The 10,078-nt window shown below is 26.9% G+C and overlaps 1 protein-coding gene across 3 annotated transcripts in view; it reads left to right on the top strand.

The window, feature by feature from the left end:
• The first annotated feature begins 8,605 nt into the window (after nucleotides 1-8,605).
• The window catches only part of LOC136075282 (uncharacterized), a 27,146-nt gene continuing 25,673 nt past the window's right edge, over nucleotides 8,606-10,078 (top strand). For 2 of the 3 annotated variants that reach the window (XM_065787908.1, XM_065787906.1), the window contains exon 1: nucleotides 8,606-8,730. The gene's annotated coding sequence lies outside the window, so the exon portion shown is untranslated. Of the gene's footprint in view, nucleotides 8,731-9,192; nucleotides 9,725-10,078 lie in introns of those variants that run through there. The other variant, XM_065787907.1, reaches the window with a different exon arrangement.

The following is a 10,078-nucleotide window of genomic DNA, read 5'->3' as shown; positions in this document are numbered from 1 at the left end:
GCTTGGGAACAAAAAAACCCTAATTTTTGAGCCCACCCGGCCCTTAACGTGGAAGCAACGAGTTTATAAAATATTTTCTTTACTATTTTTATCTAAATTTATATTCATCAACAAATTTCAAATTTCATGCAATAATCTCTTATTTTTCAAAAACTCTGACCATATAAAGTTTTAACCCCCCTCAATTTGAGGGGGCTGTAAACATTGCACACAGGGTCATAAAAACTGAACACTAAGAGATTACTGCATGAAACTTGAAATTTGTTGATGAATATAAATTTAGGTAAAAATAGTAAAAAAAAATATTTTATAAACTTGTTGCTCCCACGTTAAGGGCTGGGTGGGCCCAAAAATTAGGGTTTTTTTGTTCCCAAGCTCCAATCACCCCAATACTTTGCAAAATATTCTTTTTGATATAAGCATAAACAAACAAAAGTTTGGAGTTTGCACAATGCCTGTAAGTGTCAAAACTCAAACATCTAAAAATCCAGTGTACACCACTGTAAGAGGCCCCGAAATAGTTTTAAGGATCTTCTTTTTTAACACTTTTTAGTCATTTTTTCAGTCAATTTTTGAAAAATTATTCATTTGAGAAATTATCGGGAAAGAGGGGGGCAAATGCCCCTGCTGCCCCCTACCCCTCGGTGGCTACGGGTCTGTTAACATAATTAAGATAACAATGAATGAAAGATAAGTATATATACCTAGTAGATAGTAGATATAAAGTATTTCAATATTTTTAAAAATTTTATTTTTGAATAATTTTATGTGATATATCTATGTGACATTATTGTCATGCGCTTATTGTATGTGCTGGCATAGAACCATGAACATCTTCTTTTTGAGCCAGATTTTTAACCACTGCGCCACGGTTCTTAAATCTATGCTTAACTTGAAATAATACCCTCCCCCCTGTAAGATTTTTAAAATTTCATAACTTTACAGACAGTCAATTATAAATCATAAAATAAATTATGAGAATTAAATATTAAAGTTTCAATGATTACAGGATATTATATTTATTTTTAAATAATCTAAAGATTGAATAGAAAATTTCCATTTGTGTAAAATAAATATAATATTTTTTACTATTTCGCCAGATAATACGAAAATTTTATAAAAAATCAAAAAATCTATTTCGTCTAACTGTTTCGCGCGATGTTCTGATAATCACTTCCTAAATTTTTTTAAAAAGTAAGACAAAATGTTGTTTAATAAAATCAAGCAATGATCAAATTGAAACTTTGATAAATACAATTGCACAAAAAATTCTCTACAAAATAACTATAGTACAAATGTTTAGTATATTTTTATATTGTGGTTTATCCTCTACCAGCTAATTGCCATACAGAGGCCACTTACGAAGGCCCGTAAAGATAAGTTCAGCTCAAAAAGAGCATCATAAACTGCTTTGACGGATTAAGAGTAAGTGAGTTTAAAAAAGAATAGAAGTGAACAAGAGTAAAAGTGAGAAGAAGTTGAGTTAGAAAGACAGCACAGAAAAAAGCGGACAGATGTGGCACAAAATGTCAAAATGTGCAGTTTGACAAAAAAAACTTTATAATAAGTATTTTGTTGTTTTTGTATACTTGATACTTGTATATTTTTTTAAGTTTAAAATAGAAAAACGTAGCTTAGCCATGTTTTAGCTTCTTTGCTTCTGCGTATGCTTCAGAGCACTTGTCTTTATGAGATTTTTAAATTGCTCAAAATCATTGAATATGTTGAAACTCAAGTCATTATGGAGTTTATATTAGAACTAAGAATTCAATGCAACGTCTTCAAAACTGCACCCTATTTCGTATGATGTCTTTTAACCAAAAAAAAATAAGGCGATGGGGTTTCCAAGTATAAAAGCTTTATTTTCTTAAATACAGCAGTTCATCATCATAAAAATACTATACGTATATCATATGTTTTGCAGTCCTTCAGAAGCTTTTTTACCGGAAATCAAAGTTATATTTGGTATATTGTTCGTTTGTTGTTATTGTATTTGCCAAAAATTGTTCAACATATTAAAGAAAACTTTGGACCACAAAATACCTTAGATGACCAACAAACTAATGTCCAAACATCAAGACTAAAAAGATAAAAAAAAATGAGTGCAATATAAATGCAGCCTAAAGTCAAGTCCCAATATTGGTGCAAAAAAAAAAGACTTACTTCGAAATATCACCATTACCGGGACATGCGAATTTCATTGTTTTGAATCCGTCATATGCTAAGCAAACATACATAAATACTAACTAACTTAACATTACATTACAAAAAAGTAAACATAAAAAAAAAAATCGAGTTTAGAAAAGTCCCGGTTGCTGGACGCCAAAAGAGGTCTCACTAAAGGTGCGGATGTACGTATGTATGTATGTATGTATGTATGTATGTATGTATGTATGTATGTATGTATGTATGTATGTATGTATGTATGTATGTATGTATGTATGTATGTACGTATGTATGTATGTATGTATGTATGTATGTATGTATGTATGTATGTATGTATGTATGTATGTGTGTATGTATGTATGTATGTATGTATGTATGTATGTATGTATGTATGTGTTTATGTATGTATGTATATTTGATTTATGTATATATGTATGTATGTATGTATGTATGTATGTATGTATGTATGTATGTATGTATGTATGTATGTATGTATGTATGTATGTATGTATGTATGTATGTATGTATGTATGTATGGATGGATGCATGTTTGTATGTATGTATGTATGTATGTATGTATGTATGTATGTATGTATGTATGTATGTATGTATGTATGTATGTATGTATGTATGTATGTATGTATGTATGTATGTATGTATGTATGTATGTATGTATGTATGTATGTATGTATGTATGTCTGTATGTATGTATGTATGTATGTATGTATGTATGTATGTATGTATGTATGTATGTATGTATGTATGGATGGATGCATGTTTGTATGTATGTATGTATGTATGTATGTATGTATGTATGTATGTATGTATGTATGTATGTATGTATGTATGTATGTATGTATGTATGTATGTATGTATGTATGTATGTATGTATGTATGTATGTATGTATGTATGTATGTATGTATGTATGTATGTATGTATGTATGTATGTATGTATGTATGTATGTATGTAAGTATATATGTATGTATGTATGTATGTATGTATGTATGTATGTATGTATGTATGTATGTATGTATGTATGTATGTATGGATGGATAGATGCATGTTTGTATGTATGTATGTATGTATGTATGTATGTATGTATGTATGTATGTATGTATGTATGTATGTATGTATGTTTGTGTGTGTGTATGTATGTATGTATGTATGTATGTATGTATGTATGTATGTATGTATGTATGTATGTATGTATGTATGGATGCATGTATGTATGTATGTATGTATGTGTGTATGTATGTATGTCTGTATGTATGTATGTATGTATATATGTATGTGTGCATGTATGTATGTTTGAATGTATGTATGTATGTATGTATTTATGTATGTATGTATATTTGATGTATGTATATATGTATGTATGTATGTATGTATGTATGTATGTATGTATGTATGTATGTATGTATGTATGTATGTATGTATGTATGTATGTATGTATGTATGTATGTATGTATGTATGTATGTATGTATGTATGTATGTATGTATGTATGTATGTATGTATGTATGTATGTATGTATGTATGTATGTATGTATGTATGTATGTATGTATGTATGTATGTATGTATGTATGTATGTATGCATGTATGTATTTATGCGTGTATGTATGTATGTATGTATGTATGTATGTATGTATGTATGTATGTATGTATATATATATATATGTATATATATGTATGTATTCATAAATATACATATATATTTATTTATACATTCATGTATATATATATATATATATTCATATATATATATATATATATATATATATATATATATATATACATATATATGTATATATATATATATATATATATATATATATATATATATATATATATATATATATATATATATATATATATATATATATATATATATATATATAAATATATATATATATATACATATATATATATATATACATGAATGTATAAATAAATATATATGTATATTTATGAATTCATACATATATATACATGTATATGTCTTTTTTATCATAGCCAACTATGTATTACCGTGTAAAATATAGTAGGCGATGTTGGTTACGCTATTATTGTTTTTTAACAGAATTAAAACGTTTAATAAACAGTGGTCACAAATAGTTATTTTTCTTCAGAAAAATATCATTTTTTAGTACGAAAATAATAACTAAATTTTAAAATTGTGAAAGATCAAACATTGGCAGTATTGGAAGTATTTTTTATAACTTTTAATTCTAAATTTGCGAATGCACGCATTAGAGCTAAATTATGTAACACGCATAAAGTGATTAATTCCTTCCGATAAATCTTTCAATTATTGAAGCCATCTAATAATTGACTTTTACTTTAAAAATAAGGTTAATATATCGTTTTATAAGTTAATAATAGTAATATTTTTTTATTTTGATTTTTTATCTTTGGTTACTTTAAGTATACTTAAAATCATTTTAATCAATGACAAAAATAAAGATAAAAAGTAGTTTTTATCTTTGATTTTTATTTGTTGATATTTTTATGTCTTAATTGTTGTCTTTGACTCGTTTATTTGTTGAACTAAATCATTTTAGTAGTTAATTCTTAATACTTAAAAGACTTAAAATTTAATTGTTTAAATTGATTTGTAATCATTTTAGATGGTCAAACTTTATAACTTAAGTTTTAAATATTTTATTAAATAATTCAACATTAGTAACATCTCCAAAGTTATCAACGTGTAAAGTAGCGACCATTTGTTGACAGTTGTCTAAAAATAGGATTGACAATCAAGCATCTTCACAGTATAGTATATTTAGATCAGCAATTTGATAAGTTGTTTAACTTAAAAATAATCAAAGGAAAAACTACATTTAGAAGGCTGGTAGCTACACTTTGATGGTAAACGTATTACTTATGAGAATATCTGGTATTTTTGCTGAAGAAAAAACAAAGAGAAATTAAGTTACAACACGAGATCATCCAAAAGGAAAACAACTACTGTTAAAGTTATAACAGCTATTCTCGATGAATACAATATATGAAAGAGTATAAAGATGATTGAAGCGGACGCTACGAACGTTAACGCCGAATAAAGAAAGGGAATTCCGAGCAAGTTACAAAACGTTTTGCATATTATATATACAAATATATTTAAATATATATAATTTAATACCATTTAAGTAAAAAAACTTTTGGCAATACTTTTACTAACAATATCTTGGCGACCTATGTATGCTTGGTGAGCGTGGATCCTGATAGTGCTAATCTAGCTGACACAAGAACAGCAATTAAGTTAGGCAATAGCTTCCAAGTCAAAGTACTCAATGATACAAATTTTGAATTTTTTTATTTTTGTTTTGTAAAAATTAATTTAGTTTGTATGTTCAAATTAAACGAAGTTTTGACTTATAAACAATAAAAAAACATGTAGAACGAGAACCTCTACATGCAATATAATAAAATTAGATGCGAATGTAGCATATGGCCACATTAAACTTTAGATAAATTTATAGTTGGATTGGTTCATTATTTAAAGATTTTTGGCAGTTTAGTTTAAGTTTTGTTAGTTTTTTTCTACTTTGAACTCAAAACGTTACTGACTACTGTAGTATTTTATTATTATTTTCAAAATTAATGGTTAAATTAGTGTTTTACTATGTAGAATCTCAAATTTTTAATATAATTGTTTTATTGTTAAATTTTCATTCTAAAGACAAAAAAAATGGTTTATTTTTAAAACGTGATTTGAATTGGCTTATGCATAGTGAATGTTAACATTTCCTTAAGCATAAACTACGGCCAAAATGCAAAATAAAGGGCGGAAAAAAGTGCAACACCTTGCAAATGGACATTCTGTTGGAAAATCAAAACGTTTTTGTTGAAATATCTTTTATTAACCCTTCTTAATTGTACTGACTTTCAAAATAAAGTGAAAAAAAACACTATAAAATTATTATTTTATAGATTATATAACCATCAAATAGTATATGATTAAATTGTAAGACATGATCTTTGATTTTCCTCACAAGAAACTTAATCAAAAGATACTCTTTTAGTAAAATACTCTTCAATATTTTGCAAAGCAATAATTAAATTCATAATTACAACTGCAGTTAAGGATCAAAATGGTAAAAATATCAATATAGGCCGAAAGCTGTGTTTTTCCGCTGTCTGATCAAGTAAACTGAATTACGGTAGCATTTCTCTAAAAATGCTTACTGTTCAGATCAGTTATGCAACATAACAATCATTCTTTACAGTTATGCAACATAAAAATCATTCTGTACTCTAAGTGATTATTGTTTCATTATTACCTTAAGCAATGTTTATAAAAGTTTTGATCAGCGGTTTTGATACTTTGTTTACAATAGGGCCCGAAGGGTGAGTCTTTGCGAACAATGAAATCTTTGAAACGATATAGCACGGTATAAATTTCAGCGGTTACGCTTTCACCAGTTATAATTAAGTGACACTTTGTGAAATTTTTATTTATTCCAGCAAAATTCAGCTAAAAGATAAATTCAAATTAAGTTTTACAACAAAATTAAAACTTTTTATTGCGTCAATTATGTGAAGAATGTTGGGAACTAAGTTTGTGTCAGCAAGTTACTGGAGCACATTTTAGATTTCTGCATTGCCATAAGGAAATGCAATTTCATCGATGGTATTATTTGCAAAATCAGAACATTGTCAGGCCCACTCATGATTAGTTTTCAAATGACATTACAAAACAACTTTGCATAACCAACAACCTTGCAAGATTGCTGCAAAAACTCAATGCTAGATTTAATTGAGTCAAGTGGTCGCAAGTTATTAGATTTGACAAGACACTTGGATTTGACGTCACACTATGTACAAGGGTGCCTACTTGAATAGCTTTGAAGACCACAAATTATATTTGCAACTTTCATATGGTAAGCCAAATTAGTTTAACTCCATTTGCATCAATCAGCAAGTAGGTTTGTTCAATCTTGAAGTGAGTTTCTAGAAAATCTTTTTATATCACAACATAAATTTGTTTCTTAACTTTAATGTTTTTACCAGTCCTTTGAGTGACAGTTTATTTTGAGGTAGTGCGCTCGTATCAACCCTTAACCCAGTATCCTCAATGTTTAGATAAAATTGAAAAAACTTTAGCACCATTAATTTACCAAAATATTCATTAGAAATTTTGCGAGATTGAATAGCATGATTCAAAAGACTTGACAAATCATTGCAGTGAGCATCAATGAAAGCTGTACCAGAATCTCTTTTTGCGTCGGTAATTTTTAACTGACAGCTGAAGAAATCACTCAAGTGTTGATCTGCTCTTCAGAAAACCTTATAAAATATTCTCTCTATTATTTTGATGCTTGATGTTTGGTTTACAGCTTAGATCAGTTTTTTTATTTCGTTCTTTTATTAGTTCTGTATTTAATTGAACGTTTACATAAGCTAAGGAGACCTTCGAGCACTTGATAATGGCTGGTCACTACTTTAACCTGAAACCCAAACATACATATTTTATCCTAATATTAAACTTTGTTCAGAAGGTTTCTTTAAAACAAATTTTTTTTTTTAAAGTGTTTAGAGTTTTGATAAAAATATGCTTTCCAAAACCGTGTCTTGTCTTCTTTTTTAACCCTTTCATGCGCCGGGTTGTTTTATAACAATAAATTAAAACAAACTTACCGATTGCAAATAGTGCATGCTAACTGATTAAAAAAATATTATTTTGTAAGCCACAGTTAATTAGAGCAGAAGAAAAAGTTAACCTTGCTATTTCATAGCACAACTAACATTTCGTAAATGGTTTTTATGAGTTCTGAAAAAGGCGACAAATACTACTAAGTTAAATAATTTTAATTTTGTTGTAAAAAAATAATTTAAAGTTAGTCTAGCATTGTACTGTTTTTACTACACATTATTAATTTTGTTTTTCTATAACTTTTTAATCTAATTAATGAAATTAATTTGTTGTTGTAGAACAACACTGCACGTAATAGTATAAAGTCTAATCGGTTATTATTTATGTTTTTGCGATGAGATTTTTTATTTAAAATAATAAAAATATTTAGTTGATAAAGTATATTTAAAAAATAAAATATCATTATTGATGTTATTACTAATAATAAATTAATCTTATTTTTACTGAATATACATTTCTGTGAATGTGATTTTATTAATTATTTATAATGAATATACTTTATAGTTATACTGAGTACAATGATGTAAATAAACAAACATGTGTCGTCTTTAGATGGATCCCTACGGTACAGATTATATGCAACATACTACTTTATGCATATTTTAATGTATGGTATATATTATGCATTGTTTTCAGCTTGAACGGAAATCCTTATTTTAAGTTAAGTTATTATTAAACAACCAATTGAATTATAGTTTTTTTAATTTATTTAATTGAATTCAAGAGTTTTTATCTCATAAATAAGCTTTCAAAGTGTTTTAACTGTTTAAATAAAGTTTCAGAATTTCTTAAAGCATTTTAATATTTTTGTTTATTATTCAAAACAAGCAATATAAAGCAATTTTAACTTTTATTTTAACAACGAGTAAACTTTAATTTTTATTTATTTTTTATCTGCTATTTCTGGTAAGTTAATAAATAATTTAATTTTTGACTACAGCAATTAAGTTTTTAAAGTTTTTTAACTTAATAACAGTTTAACTTTAAGAATAAACTATTTTGTGGCAACTATGAAGTATTAAGTAATTTATTCCCCTTGTTATCTTATTTTTAATTTAAAAACTAAATTTTGTTATTTCTTACAAAGATTATACACCTATATTATTACAAACATTATACATGTATGGTAAAAATAGAAATTTTAAAGTAAAATAATGTTATAAATAATAAAGAACCTTTACTTATAAAAAGCGAATATCTCTTATTGTTGCTAAATTTTTTTATTTTGTATGTAATACATCTTTGTAGTAAAAAATATGATTGATAAAATTTGTAGTTGTTAAAATGATACTTATTTAACTCAATTGTTTAGTTATGAATGACTTACTTATTTCTTACTTATTTATTCTTTTTATCACCCAAATTACCGGTAAAACAAAGAAAGCGTATAAAACTAATAATTTATACTTTCAGTCTAAAGTCTAACTTAAATTCTTCTTGAAATATATTCTTCCATCAAATTTGTATAGATTAGTCTTTGTTATGTGATATTCAGGAATTCCAAGGAATGGTTTCAAAATTGCTGCTATATTGTGTCCTACGTCATCGTAGTGACGCTAAATCGTAATTTTTTTGTCTACCAAACACTAGACAAAGTTTCGCTCAATTTGATTGTAAGTTTTTATTACTATTAGGAATGGTTCAGAGTTGCCGCTATATTTTCTTTTACATCATCGTGGTGACGCATAATCGTTATTTTTTTCCCTGTATCAAAAACTGGACGAAGTTTAGCTCAAGTTGATTGCAAATTTTTATTACTTTGTTGATAATTAGGTTATTCTTAGTAAGATTGCATATCTGAGTCAAAATCTGGAAAAACAAGTCGGATTGTTCAGTTGCCTGATAAATTGTTTCGAATGTGGGTGGTAGATATGCCATCAATTTTAAAGAAAGGATACAGGTAATTTTTACAGTACTTTGATATATTAAAGAGAAATTTTAATGCTGACTTTCCAACAGCGTCTAGTTTATTAAGGAATTAAGGGGAATTATTGTAACAACAAGTTTCTAAGCCGTATGATAGGTTCGGTAAAGCAAGAGATTTGAACAAATGTACTAAAGTTAAAGGTTGATAAAAACGAATACCAGATTTGATATAAAAGAATGTTAGAGATACCAGAATATAAGAGCTCTGGAGATTGATTGAAACTGAATAATATGTTTGTTTACATTTGCTGTTTCATATGTAGCTACATTTTGTGTATAGTTTTGATTATCCCAGGAATCCGAGGTGTTTCAGTTTATTATCGAGGTG

The sequence above is a fragment of the Hydra vulgaris genome, chromosome 01 (assembly GCF_038396675.1).
Source record: "Hydra vulgaris chromosome 01, alternate assembly HydraT2T_AEP".
NCBI lineage: Eukaryota > Metazoa > Cnidaria > Hydrozoa > Anthoathecata > Hydridae > Hydra > Hydra vulgaris.
The sequence above is the reverse complement of the archived record's forward strand: the minus strand, read 5'-3'. Positions and strand labels throughout refer to the sequence as shown.